The sequence below is a fragment of the Typopeltis vanoorti genome, chromosome 2, assembly GCF_054136105.1.
Source record: "Typopeltis vanoorti isolate ZY-2024b chromosome 2, IOZ_Tvanoo_1.0, whole genome shotgun sequence".
Lineage (NCBI taxonomy): Eukaryota > Metazoa > Arthropoda > Arachnida > Uropygi > Thelyphonidae > Typopeltis > Typopeltis vanoorti.
The window spans coordinates 79,475,625-79,490,880 of record NC_143550.1 but is presented as its reverse complement, the minus strand read 5'-3'; the positions used below and the strand labels follow the sequence as shown (position 1 = coordinate 79,490,880).

Below are 15,256 nucleotides of genomic sequence, written 5' to 3'. Positions count from 1 at the left end.
GTGCAAATGTGTTCACCGCATCTGTAATTTTCATGACATGAAGATGCTAGTTGAAAATCTAGCAAAATATTAACAAGCTCAATAAATAAATCACTTATTTTCATCTAGTGTTATTTAAATTACAAAGCTTATGAAGTACAAAGAGTGTTAGGAATCTCCTTTGTGTATTAACAAAATGAAATCACATTTATTGATCATTTCAGAAAATTGGCTGCTGAAAGAACAAAAAGTTATGTGCATGTGTTGTGGGGGGGGATGTGTGTGTGGGTGGGGGGGGGGGGGGTAATTGTCCAAGAAGCTTTTTACCTGAGGTGCCATCTTGTTTGACTGGCTCTCAATGTAAAACAGAATCTGTAATACAGAGTCCATCAAAAAAATGTATACACACTTTATCAGATGTACGTTAAAGTAAGCTATTGTAAGTTTTATAGACTTTTTTCGAAGTTGGATCGAATTATGGTAGCAATGTGTAGTATGATGTTCTCTCAAAAAATGTTGTTACTCACATGAATATTAGCATCAACACGTGACCAGTAGGACAGTCAAACAAAATGGCTGAGGCACAATTGTCATTCGAGGAACGCAAGACCATTTTAAAGTGGTATTTCAAATTTGAGAATGTTGGTGAAGTTCAACGACAATGGAGGCATGAGTTTGCAACACAACCTCCAACACGCCTGACAACTGCACATATTTGTGATAAGTTTGAGACCCATGGTACCGTGTGTGATGCGCACAAAGGAAGATCCGGAAGGCCTCGCACAGCAACAAGTCCTGCTTCTTTGGCTATAGTAAGTTTACACGCTCGCCACAGAAGTCTACCACATAATGTGCAAGTGAGACAGGAGTTAGCAGTGCAAGCATACAGTGCATTCCTAAAGCAGCAAAATGGAAAGTTTACATCCCATGATTATTACATACAATGAATGAAGACAATCCTGATCGAAGAATGCAGTATTGCGAGTGGTTTCAACACATGGTAGATGAGAATGAAAAGTTTGTGAGGAAGATGGTTTAGTTTGATGAAGCACAATTTAAGCTTAATGGAACAATGAATAGGCATAATTGTGTTTAATGGGGTCCAGAAAATCCAGGCATTTGTGTGAACAAGGCAGTCAATTTACAGGGGTTCAATGTCTGGTTTGTTATCTAGGGGCTTAATTGGACCATTCTTCTTTGAAGGTACTGTTACTGGTCAAGTGTACCAAGACATGCTATGCACATCCATTTTACCTGCCATTCATGCACTTTATGAGAATGATCAATTTATCAACCAACAAGATGGCACACCACCACTACCACCGAGATGTGAGAGCTAACAGGGACAATGGATAGGACAAAGCGGTGCAGTTGAGTCCTCCCCCCATGTTCTCCTGATTTAAGACCCTTGGACTTCTACCTATAGGAGACTATAAAGGATGTAGTGTTTTGTAGAAAACCAGTGGACTTTCAGAAAGAAATTGAAATGGCATGTGCAGCAATCCCACTGGACACTTTGGCCAATGTTGCCCAACCAGTAGTTCACCATAACAATAAGTGTCTGGACACTAATGGTAACCACTTTGAGCACCTCATGTAATTGTAGAAGTCAAGGGTAACTTGTATTCATCCCTTGATGTCTGTATAAATTTAGTATTATGATTTTAATGCAGGTTTTTCTTTTACAGAAGTGTGTATACATTTTTTTGATGGACTCAGTAAACGATGTGCTAGCCAGTTAGCACATCATTTCTGTATGTCTAACCACACGATAGAGTGGCAAAACAGCTCCATGCCATATTTGGATGATAACTACCGACATCGTTTATTCAAGGAAGCCACAATAGTGTTAATAACCGGCGGAAACCTTAACAGAAATCAATGTACTATTCTGAACAGTTCGTGAAAAAACCTAATCCTCTCTCTAAATCCATCTGAACTACATTGAGGCAGTAATCACATTAAGCGTTTACAACAAAGATGCATGCGTGCTAATGAATAAGAACAATAAGTCCTCTCAGTCTCTGTCACGTGAACATGTAATCTTAGCTACTAGATTGTTTACGTTTTTATGTTCCTTTCAATTTGCATTTGCTAGTTTTTTTATGCTTTTCCGTCAATGCCTTGAAAAAGCTAGACAGTTTGTTAGTGAAACTGGTAGGCAAAGAATGTAAGATGTTTGTACGCATTACATATGGTCAGTATTAAAACAATAAGTTTGTATGTTTAGGTTTAATACCACTTTCGTTCATAGTTTGATCCATATAGATAATATATAAAAGACGAGATAATGTACATCCTTGCGTGACACCAGTTTTAACATTAAAACATCTTCATGTACTTCCTTCAATTGTAACTGCTGACTTACAACTCAAATAAAGGCTTAAGTATTGCCTGATATAATGTCACATTGACACTATACACCTGTAGTGTTTTGAATAGCTTTTCTCTTTGCACCATGTCATATGCATTTGGCAGGTGTACAAAACTTAAATACAGATCTTTGTTATATTCCCCATGATTTCTCAACTATATCATAAAGTGAAAATCTGATCCTGACAGTTCATTAGGCATTAATCCAGCTTGTTCTTCACCAAGCTTCCCTTCCACAATCCTTCTCAACTGTTTCTCAAGTATACTTGCATAAATCTTACCAGCAACACTAAGTAGGGAAATATCCCTGTAATTATCACATTCAGTTTTATTTCCCTTTTTTTTGTACATGAGAGCCCTACTCCAATCATCTGAAATTCATCCCTCTGTCCAGGACTTCTGAACTATGTAGGGTAGCCACTGTAAGACTTTTATGTCTCCATACTTGAGAATTTCTGGTCAAATATCATCTGCTCCAGCTGCCTTTCCACATTTCAGTTTATTGATTGCTTTTTCTACTTCAAGTATGGATATGTATTCCTGATTGCATTTTTTTTTTTTTTACCACCATGCTGTCATCAATGCTTGTTTCATTTAGCAATTTTTCAAAGTAATTACTCCTTACATCAAGGATATCTTTTTTTTTCAGTTTTCATGTCACCTTTATCTCAATTTCCTTTTACAGAACTCTTTTCTCCATTTCTGAACTTTTTCAACAATCTCCAGAATATCTTGTCACATTTTTGATGTTTCGATGTTCTTACCAAAGTATTCCCATGACTCTGGTTTAAATAAGTTTTACACAGTGTTTAGCTTTCTTACATTTGTCTCTGAATTCTCGAAGAGCACAAGCAGAATTATTCGCAAAGAACTTTCAATATGCTTTCTTCCTTTCCTTCACTGCATCTTTTAACTTCTAGTGTCCATTTCTATATTTAATATTTCTATATTAAATATAGAAATAGACAACAGAATCAACAAAGTCGGTATGGTAGGAAGTCAATTGAATAAATTCATATGGAATAAGAGAGAAATTAGTCAGAACACTAAATTAGCTGTATACAACACAGTGTTCAAACCAGTTTTAACTCATGGATCTGAGAGCTGGGTCAGAAGTAAAATAATTGACCAAAGACTAGAGACCGCAGAGATGAAAGTCCTGAGAAAGATTATAGGCGTGAACAGATGGCATCAATGGCAATATCATATTAAAAATGAGGATATTAGGAAAGAACTTGACATTGTCAGCATCCAGGAATGCATTAGCAGAGCTAATCTCGGGTGGTATGGTCACTTAAACAGAATGGGCGAGGAAAGATGGGCAAAACAAGTGTTCTCTGCCAGGTTGGCAGCAAAACGACCCAGAGAAAGACCAAGATATAGGTGGATTGATACGGTACAAAATGCCTTAGATGATAGAAATATAAGATCTGATAATGTTGGAGTCTTGACAAGTAACAGACTGATTTGGAGGAAAATTGTAGATAGGAAGGTAGTAATGATGTAAATTTTTCATGTAGTACTATCATATCCTGTACACCTCTTGAGAGTATATGGCAGGAATTTGATGATACTACAGCTACTCCTTTTCCTTGATTGTTGTTGCCTGAATATAACATTTTATATTTATTGCTCAGAAAGATCACCAGTTTGTCTTTCTTTCATTATGTCAATCTGGTACTTATCCAATTCCTCAGCTAGCTCCATTTCTTTGATTCAGGCTTCTTATATTGATAGTACCAATCTTGAACTAAGAGGTTGAGTTAGGGTGTGTTTCAGCATTTGTTCCAGTAGCTGACTTTTTGCTGTTTGCCCTGGTTACCTTTCGAAAACAATGGGGTCCTTGTTTAACACTTTCATTGCCAAGCTGAAAATTTGAATTTCGTGTGGTGGCCAAATTTTTTTTATTTTTTTATTTAGTTAGCGACGTCCACGCGGTAACGCGTAATCAGCTGTTTGGTGAGAACTCGCATTGCGTGATATCGTTCATTGCCAAGCTGAAAATTGGAATTTCGTGTGGTGGCCAACTTTTTTTTATTTTTTTATTTAGTTAACGCCGTCCACGCGATAATGCGTGATCGGCAGTTTGGTGAGAACTCGCATCATGCGATATCGCGTTTGGCAATGAACGTGTTAACCAGGCTACGCACCAGTTGACAGAATTTCCTGCAAGCTGGGGCATAGCTTGCACTATCATTTTATATTGTGGTTTAAGCAAATAAGAATATAATTTAGTCGGTTAAATCCCAAATTGCCAACACATCCTCGTTCGTTCAGTATCCAGGTAGATACCTAACAGGATGCACCACGAGAAGGTGAGGATTGGACATTAGGTCAGAGTGGAGATCTCCTCTCAGTTATACAGTTTTGATCCTTAAGCACCCCTAATTTAAATCTTTATTAAAAATTTTTGGCTGTTTCATAGCCATTGTAAATACAATTATAGGAAAATACAAAAAATAGAACAATTCAACTGAAAGCACATGATATCATGTGCAATATCCCAAGGCATGAGAATATCTCCATTAATGGATATCCAAAATAAATTACAAAAAAATAATTTAGTTTTAAATATAAACAAAAATATGCTATTTTTGCTAATTACAAATTAAGAAACACATGAATGGTGAGTATGAGTCAGTATAACTTACTAAAATTGAGAAAGTTTAGGCAATTGTTTTTGTTCAGGTTTTGGTTTTGAATGTGTGCTTTACAGCTTTCCTTGTACAGTCTTTCCAGAAGAAAATAACTTTTTTGCAACACCTTGTTCCAAAGAATCTTGTTTTGTAGATAATGCACTGCTTACTAAACCGTATTTTTTGGGTTCTTTAAGTGAAATGTATTCCTGATGTTCTTCAAGATTGATGATATTATGGACAAACAACCAGTTAAATCCCAAATTGCCAACACAATGTGTGCTTTACAGCTTTCCTTGTACAGTCTTTCCAGAAGAAAATAACTTTTTTGCAACACCTTGTTCCAAAGAATCTTGTTTTGTAGATAATGCACTGCTACTAAACCGTATTTTTTGGGTTCTTTAAGTGAAATGTATTCCTGATGTTCTTCAAGATTGATGATATTATGGACAAACAACCAGTTTTTCCATAATAGCATAAGCCACAAGAGCAGGGGATTTTGTAAACTCCAGTATAGGAAAGAGGAGGATGTTTGTCTTTGGGTGAGATAAGGTATTAAGTTTGCAAACTGGATGGAAAGAGACTTATAAGTTAATCTGTCAAAGTAGTTCATGCTAATTTTTCTTAAAGTCCTTTAACATATGGAATACAAATTCTAGTAATTTATTCTTGAGGTAGGTTAAGACAATGGCCATAATTACCAATTATTTCTTCAATAGTTTTTGCATTATTACCATTAAAGATATAAGGAGTTCTGATAATAAACAGTTCTTTGTTTAGAAGGGAATCTGTAGAGTTCTTATGAGCTCTATCGACTAAAGATTTGATTACACCATATTTCTGACAAGAGTGATGATGTGAGTTAGAACCAATATATTTACCAGTATGAGTTGCTTTCCATATACTGAGAACCGTAAACTACCATTTGGTTGATGCAGAATGAGAATATCCAAAAAAGAAGACAATTATTATATTCTATTTTCCAGGATAAATTGTTCTTGGGTTTATTGAATTAATTTTTTAAAGAAATCAGATAGTGCACATAATATCATACACTTTCAATTGAATTGTTGTTCTCTCTCTCACTCTGTGTGTTTTCCTATAATTGTATTGACAATGGCTATGAAACTTAGCCGAAAATTTTACAAATAAAGACATTTAAATTAAACGTAAGTGATTCTGGTAATGGTATTTTATGATGAATTTTTCCTCTTCATTCAAGTCACAGTATGATAAGTTGTGTGTGTGACGGTGGATCTCTAACGATGAGTCACCGACTCTATAGAAGTCTAACAACTTCAAAATAGTTAAGTGTTCTCAAATGTTATTTCAATGTATTTCAATATTAATCTGCAGATGCAGAACATGCTTAAATTAAAGAAGAAAAAACTCTGGTTTTTCATCCCCCAGAATAGGCAAACCGGCCCATGAACACATGCATCTATAGACACACTGGGTGGCATAGAGCTAACCACCTTATCCTTGATATATATATATCTGATGGAACAGCACCCATGAAAGTATTTACAACAAACACTTTGTAGAAAGAAATTCATGTGATGGCAACTAAAGCAAGTTTGTCGAATAGGAGTCATCTATTAAGTGGACTGCTTTCTTCTGGACAGCATCAAGCATTTTATTTGGAAAGTGTCAGCTGATGATGCAAATTTCTGTAAGTTATATGGTGTGATACTGATATCAAGGAAGATTTAAAAAGAACTTCAAACTAGGTGAGTGGGACTGCTATTTTGATGTTTCCAAGTGCAAAATTGTACCTTACAAAATGCAAAAGTTTATCATGGTTGTGCATTATATGGGTGGGAACATGCTCCTGAAAGTCAAACAAGCTGGATAATCATTATGGGATCTAAAAGTGATGATTATGAAATGAGATCACCGACAAACAAAAGTAAGGCAGTGACTGAACTACCACCTTATCCCTTGATTAAGGCTTTCATCAGACCACACCCAGAATACAATGCAGTAATTTGGTTGCTTAATTTCCATGACCATCAGGAAACTCTGTGGAGGATTCTGTGACAGAGATAAGGCAATATCAGGTATCTGAAACATTAGTAATGAGAAGGGATTGCAGGAATATAAATTGTTGAGACTGGTGAAAGGCAAGCCAATATGACAAGAGCATTTCAGTTGAAGGGATTTTACCTTATTAATATGGAAGAATGGTGAACACAGTGTCAAGTTGTTTTTTTCTTACACAGAGAGGTCAAAGATTGGAATGTACGGTAGGTGTTGTCAAGTAGGTGCAATACATAACATAACACTCGTTGTGTGGGACCCTCCCATATTTAATCCAGTGACCACATAACAGTTACTTAAAAAGAAAAGCAGAAAACAGCTATAAAGACTTTGACTTGCAAAGTTATGAAAAGAAAGGATAATAAATGTTGCTAATTACTAAATTAGTTATTTAATTTAATGATTATTTCATTTCAAAAAATTATTAAGTAATATGCAGATATATTCAACATGTAATAATAATGAAAATTAATAGAGGTGGAAGAATATTCAGCTCTTTGCTAATGATACTAAACTATAGAGCACAACAGTTGATAAAGATGATATAAAGTTCCTACAATATGATCTAAACAGCCTGATTGTTGGAGGCAAAAGAAAATGGCTGGCCATTCAATGTGTCAAACTTATGTGCTCTGGGATAAAAAAAAAAACAACAACTACAAGCTGTATATTTTATAAATAAAAATAGACTGGAAGAAACTGAAGGGGTCATTGGAAGGGGATTTGGAAGTGACAGTGGAGAGGAATCAATGCTCAGAGGATTTATTGCAAAAATGGACAAACTAACCAAAAGGATCACTTAGACATGAATTGTGTCCATGACTTTCACATCCTGAGGGATGTGAAAGTCATAGAAAGAATTCAGAAGCAAGCGACCAAAGTGGTGACTAGGCTGCTGAGCATTACTTATGAAGATAGAGTGAAGGTTTGTGGGTTACAAAGTTTAGCTGATATACAGAGAAAAGAATATGACAAAAACAAAGTTGTTAAAGGAATCTTATATATGCTAAAGAAATGTTTCAATAGATATCTAGACAGGAGAGAACAAGGGTCATCCAATGAAACTGTTTAAAAGATGTGGTTAATAAGAACTAATTGGAGAGGTGAATGACTCATGAGCAGTTTCAAGCAGTCATTCACCACTCTAAGCAAACAATATAGTCCTTTGTTGGCAAACAAGCATAAGGAGAAGTAGGATGTGCATTAAGTCAGTAATGGTTACTGTGGGATGCTGGTTTGGACTCCATGGGCATGCAGTGTAATAAAAATAGTTATTTTATAATCAAATATTGATTATAAAGATTATAAAATAAAAATTGTTATTTTATAATCAAAAAGACAAATATCCTGCATTTCAAACTTCAGTTAAGTGATTAAAAGCACACAAAAAATATAATGCTCAGGATGCACTGCCTTGGTATGACACTTTTTTTAAAGATATGTTAAGACCCTATATTCACCTTTTATTAGTTCTTTTGATAAGCCTTGACAGCTATTTTAAACTATTGATTCCCTTCAAGCACCACAATGGTGTGGGTGTGAAATCTCAGTTGGTAAGAAAATAATACTTATGGCCAAGTTCAAGTCTATTTTGCAATGAAAATTATAAAAAGAAAGGACAATGAATATCCATTTCACAGCCAAGTAGGCAAACATTTACCTTTTGAAAGCTGAGATGTTTTGAAAGCAAAAGTTTATATTGTCATTATACTTTTCAATAAAATTACAATGAATATGTATTATCTTTTCATAATTCTACTAACAGTAGCAATACTTCTCAACTTATTCATCCTACCTTCTCTAAAACTCCATTTCTACTATGATGCTTTCCATCCTTAGTCATCTATATTTTCCTGACACCAATAATTTTTGGACAATATGGTTTCATTATGGCCACATACTACTGACATTTGTATATGCATTCCTTATTGCAATTCCCAATGTGAGCCAATACGTAATATAGTCTTCTTTTCCCCAGTTCTCTCACATTCAAGGCCAACCTGCTATCTTCTCCTGAAGATTTTAGTTTTGTGGTTCACAATGATCCAATGCTTAAACAGTAGTCTTGCCAAATACATACCTCAATGCTCATTCACATGCAACCTATCCTTCTGCAAGTAGATCCTTTCCCTTAGCATTACTTATTTACATGAAAACACAAAGAATATGTATTTATTTAGATAAAGACAAATATTTCGGTCCGAAAATTATAGACCATTTTCGGTGCCAGTCATTGTTTGCGTTCTACCTTGTAATCAACTGTTATTGCCACCACTGAAGATGGCCTTTAATTTTCAGACTAAAATATTTGGCTTTAGCTAAATAAAAAGTATTACTTATTCCTTGTGTTTTCACGTAAATAATTAATAGTAACTCTACAGCGCAAGTATCTCTAAAAGAGCAAAATGTTTCCCTTTCTCTGTTACAACATTCAGAGCACTTGTTACAGTTCCCTTAACAATCAGATGCCATTTTCTACTGCAGAGAATGTCAATCTTACAACCTGCTAATGAAAAAGACAATCTTTTCAAACTGACATCAATCTAAACTCTTTCATGGAATTAAAATACAAATCAAATGTTGCAGAGAAGCAATTAGCTATAAGAATGTCCCTAGTTTAAACAAAATAAAGTAACTTATAGGAGTTTTTAGTACTTTCCCCTTCCTCTCTCACACACACCACACATATGCAGAGACTAGGTCAAGAAAAGCCAAGGTCACTGATACATGCAGCCATGAACAGTTTTGTTCCTTTAGCTTCTCTTGCCACTTATGTTCATTAGTTTGAATCATGTCAATAATGCGATGACAAAATATCATATTCCAAAACATGACCAACTCATTAGTTGTGTGCAGTATGTTTACCTGCACTCTTTCTACTTGCAACATCCTCTGGAAAACAAATTTCTCGGCCAGTTGAAAGTAAATAAAAACTTATTTCCTTGTTCATCCATGCACCTTTCAATAGTGCAAGAACCACAACAATACTAAGAAATACTACAGAGTCTAAAGAAAGGCTCTAACAAAATTCATAATTACTACTACTAATTCTAGGAATGGCCCGAGTTTCTCATTTCCCTTCCCTCTGTCAAGGTTTGCAATTCATGATTCCCTTGTCATTCTAAAAGTCAATATACAATTATAGAAGGTACATGGTGCTAGAATGTACACAGTCCACTATGTACATGCTAGCACCTAAATTTTAACTACACTTTTTTTTTTCTTCCAAGACTACTGATAATTTTTATACATTCAGTTATAAAACTTACACATTAATTTTTTGTTATTCAAGTGAATAAAATGAAATTATTGAAATTAAAAAATATATTTTTTTAATTATGTCCTACCCAAGATTTATTATATATACATCATAACTGGCCGAATTATTCTGAGTAGCCCTTAAAATTATGAACTTTTCCAGAGAACTAAAGCAAGAGCGAATTACTAAACATATTTCAGTACAAAGCTATAAATATAGCACAGGTAAGGAAATAATCAGAATTATAGTCTTTCATTGATGACTAGTTCAGTAAAATAAGACATGCATCAAAACTAAAAATATCACCAATGAATGTTAATAATAAAATTTTAAGTTCTTGAATATGGAAAATTCTTTATTTTCACCATCTTAACTATTCAACTAAATTGGCTAAAATTATTTTTTAAAAGCATATGATATGTTACCACCTTGCACTCAAAAACCCATAGGTTTTTGAGTGCAAGGTTTACCAAATCAAAAAACTTATGGTTTGGCAAACCAATACTGTGACCATCTGGTATATCTTTACTAGAGAATTTGGTTATGATGAACTAACACAGTTATGACACATTTTTTAATTAATCAGCATACACCCAAAAAGCAAACGCTAGTTTAACTTAAATTATCTTCACACCCACGCCACAAGTACACTGATTATGATTTTCAGACTGAAGTGACTCTTTTCCAGAAGATGAAATATTTTTATGAACTGCCAGTTTCTCACTGGATCTCTCAGGATAAGCAAATACTTGTTGTAAACGCTATAATAGCTCGCAATGGCGAATATAAAGCAGAATGTGAAATAAAAGTTTAAAAAAAAATCGGTAGCAAAAATAAGCCAGTTTTATTTTCGGGAACAACAGTAACTTTAATCTACAATCCAGTTTATTGGAACCGTTTCACACAATCCCCCCCCCCCCCCACACACACACCTCTTAACTACGGTAAGCTGAAGAAAGTTGAAGCGATCCAAGATAAACAATTGGGAAAAAGAAACGTATATTTTAAATGAGAAGACTTTTTTTTTTCAACAAACGGGAAAAGAAAAAAATAAAATGATAAAACTGCCCTGAAATACTACTGCTCTCTACACTAATCGAATGCCCAATCATTAACGAAAAAATCAAGAACACGTTTTTCATAACAATTTAGGCTTAATGAGGACTACGTTATGTTTAAACATACTAGCTTATTCACTAAACTACTATTTTAAATCTGAACTGAAAACAAGATGCTTACGAAACGATGATAATATATTAGTTTCAAAAATCATAACTTGCATGACCGGATATTGCAAGTGAACGATATCATCTAAACAGATACGAAAGGGTTCAGTTGGGCTCATAGGGGAAAAGAAATCCATCTGTGAAGCAATACATGTAACATTCACACAGAGGGATTTCAAAAAAAAAAAAAAAAAGTAATAATAAATGTCGGTTATCCAATGAACAAACGTTTTATATCTCATTAATATTCCTACTGGGCACTAATCACGTAATCTTGGAGTACGCCTTTCGCCAACTTTAAAAAATATAACAAGAAATAGTAATGTTAACTCGGTACAATTAATTGCATTCATTTTGAGGAACTTGAGTGTTCTCTTGTAGCCTGTCTATAAATACTGAGATACACAACACTACCTAATGTAAGCGGGGGGGGGGGGAATTATACAATTTTATTTTTCAATATGACAGGAGGCGACTTGTAGCAAATGATTCCGATCTTTCACAAGAATATCTAGTGCAAATACTGTATATACATGAGCAGCAATACTGAACGGGATAAGATGCAAAAGAAACTATAAACGAAAAAGCTGATAAAATCATAAGCTGTGTGAGACAGAGGATATTTATCCTTATCTTGGTTTCAGCTACGTAAATAAGAATGCTTATTATTACGTGATACCTCCAATGACTCTCGCGGTAAGGTACTCCACTAGGCGGTTACGATATTTTTTATCTACACACAATTGTGCTATTCATGCTACCATCCATACATATCGCCATCTACCGCTCGCTAATAGTATTTTTGTCTAGAAATCGCGTATGTACTGTGATCGATTTCCTGGATGTGGGATGAGTTTTCTTGAGAGAGGGGGAAAAAGAAAAAAAAAAAAAAAAAAATTCGCTACTACTTCCGTATGGGGTTGACTCGCTCACCTTCATTTGAAAAATCCATTATAAGGATTATCTTCGTCAAGTCGAAAATCGAACCCTTGTCTTTTCCGATTATGTTAAGGAGTGGATTCAGAATAATTCTTTAAGTATAAGACAAAATTTATTATTACACATCTTCTTAAATTATTATTATTATTAAAGGTCGATCTTGCCTCAGTAATTTATTAACTTTTTATAATACAGTGACAGCTGAATTGGGCAAGGAGAATGGCTACACAGTGATACTGCTGGATTTTGCTAAGGCTTTTGACAGGATACCTCACGGAATGCTGTTGCGCAAATTGGAACAAATTAGGATGGATATTACAAGGGTGGTCTGAAAAGTTCTCGGTCTAACAATCAAAAAACAGATTTATAATTTCAAAATTATTTTTATTTTTCAACATAATCTCCCTTAAGACTAATACATTTATTCCAGCGATGCTCCAGCGCCATTAACCTGTTCCTGTAGTGGTTCTCAGTAAGATCTGAAAAATACTCCTCTACAGCTGCAATCACCTCTTGATTCAAAGAAAAACGCTGACCAGCGGGGAAGAATTTTAGTTTTGGGAAAAGATAGAAGTCAGAGGGAGCAAAATATGGGGAGTAGGGTGGATGTTCCAGCGTTTCATAGTGCAGATCCCTTAATTTTCTCATTGCCAAAACACCTTTGTAGGCAATTGCATTGTCCTGATGAAATATGATTTTTTTTCTTCTGTAAACCTGGCCTTTTCTCACAAATTTTTCATCTAGACTGGTTAAAAGATAGGAATAATATCCCCCGGTTATTCTTTTACCCTTTTCAAGATAATAAACAAAATGCCATTAGCATCCCCAAAACACCGATGCCATGACCTTTCCTGCTGATGGAACCGACTTTGTCTTCTTTGGTGCTGAACAACTGGCTTCTGTCCACTGTATTGATTGCTGTTAGGATTCTGGTGTGTAATGGTGATTCCAAGTCTCATTAGTAATAAATCAATGCACAAAATCAGTTTTATTCTTGTTAAAACGCTCCAAGCACTGTTCAGAGATTTTCATATGAGTGCGTTTTTGATCTGCTGTGACCAAGCACAGCACCCATCTTAAGCAAAGTTTTTTCATTTGCAATTAATCATGCAAAATATATCCTACACGTTCTTTTAAAATGTCTATAGTCTCAGCAATTTCATACACTTTGACTCGCCGGTCATCCGATACCATATCGTGCACTTGATCAATGATTTCTGGTGTTGTTACACTTTTTGGACATCCTTTAGGTGGATCATCTTCAAGGTTAGTACGGCCACATTTAATCTCGGCAGCCCATTTCTTAATTGTCGGAAATGAAGGAGAAGAGTGCCCGTAAACTTTTATGAACTTCGAATGAATTTCTTTTGCCATTAATCCTTCTTTTACAAAGAATTTTATAGCCACATGATACTGAATTTTATCCATTTCAAGGGATACAGACAACACTTTTGCGTCAGAAAGCTGTATAAAACAAACTACTTGATAGAATGACTTGCAATTTCACGTGTGGTTATGACAGATGTACCAACTTGGAAAAAAAAATCTTGCCGATAGTGTTGCCATCTATGGTCGAGGCTGAGAACTTTTCAGACTGCCCTTGTATGTACAGATGATCTTTTCTAATTCTTGTACAAGTTTGATTTCCTTTCCATTAATACTTCTTATATTGATGGTTCCTATCTTCAGTTCTTATGACTCTGGGTTTATTTTTCTTCTTCTGGATGTTGAGCTTGGAGCTTGTTCCAATAGCTGACTTTTCACTGTTTGCCTGGTTTAAAGAGGGGGCCTTGTTTACCCAGGTGACGCCCCAGTCAACATGAAATCTCATCATGTCGTACCATCTGTGGTTTAAGACAACAGAGAGTACAATTTGGTCAGCTAAGTTCCAAATTGCCAGCCCATCCTCGTTCATTCAGTACCTAGTAGATATCTACCAACAGGGTGCACCATATGAAGGTGAGGATTGAACATTAGGTCAAAAACCTGTCGGTTCTCTGAATTCCTGAAAGGCAATGCAGAGGTCTTCTCCCAGTTATTTGGCTTTGATACTTAAGCGACCCCACAAACATTTACCCTAAACTGAAAAGAGCAAGTTTGAACCCCCATCTAGGATGAGAGGAACCTTTATAAGGCTTTTCAATGAAGATGAGTTAATTAGGCTTGTACGGAGATGGCAAGATTTTTTTAACTCAGAAACTCACCCATGCAAAAGAAATAAACCAGGCAGAGAACCAAGAAAAAAATTATGAAATATAATCTACTTGCAACACAGGCTTAATTTGCAACAGACTTTCTCTCATATAACTTCACAAGCTTATTTGTTTCGGCATAACAACTAATATGACATAACAAAGATGGTTTCAGGACTGTACAACGATAGTTATGAGGATCGGCTGAGGGAATGTGGACTGCAGAGTTTGGTGGATAGAAGAAGGAGGGGTGATATGATCGAGACTTTTAAACTGTTGAGAGGTGGTTACAGGGTTGACACTGGAGAGTTCTTTCACTTGGTTGAACAGCGGGAAGGAGTGATGACAAGAGGCCATCCCTGGAAGTTATGAAAGGACTTGTGAGCAAGAGGGTGAGGAGTGGTTTCTTTGCATGGAGGGTGGTTGAACCATGGAATGCATTGCCTGATGGAGTGGCGAGAGCGAAAACAGTCAATGAGTTTAAGGAGTGGTATGATAGACTTTGTGTTTCTTAGGAAGGACCTCCCATGATGAGTCTTTTGACTCCATGGAGGCCTGAATAATAATAAGCTATGGTAAAGTAACAAAATTTAACTGACATAAAGAAGCACT

The 15,256-nt window shown here is 35.4% G+C and overlaps 1 protein-coding gene across 10 annotated transcripts in view; it reads right to left on the bottom strand.

Annotated features, from left to right (window-relative positions):
* The window catches only part of PMCA (plasma membrane calcium-transporting ATPase 3), a 1,392,263-nt gene that overhangs the window by 1,040,533 nt on the left and 336,474 nt on the right, over positions 1-15,256 (bottom strand). Inside the window, exon 1 of one of the 10 annotated variants that reach the window (XM_090412061.1) lies at positions 12,193-12,230. The exons of 8 other annotated variants lie outside the window; for them this stretch is intronic. The gene's annotated coding sequence lies outside the window, so the exon portion shown is untranslated. Of the gene's footprint in view, positions 1-11,526; positions 11,647-12,192; positions 12,231-15,256 lie in introns of those variants that run through there. One more of the 10 variants, XM_090412053.1, reaches the window with a different exon arrangement.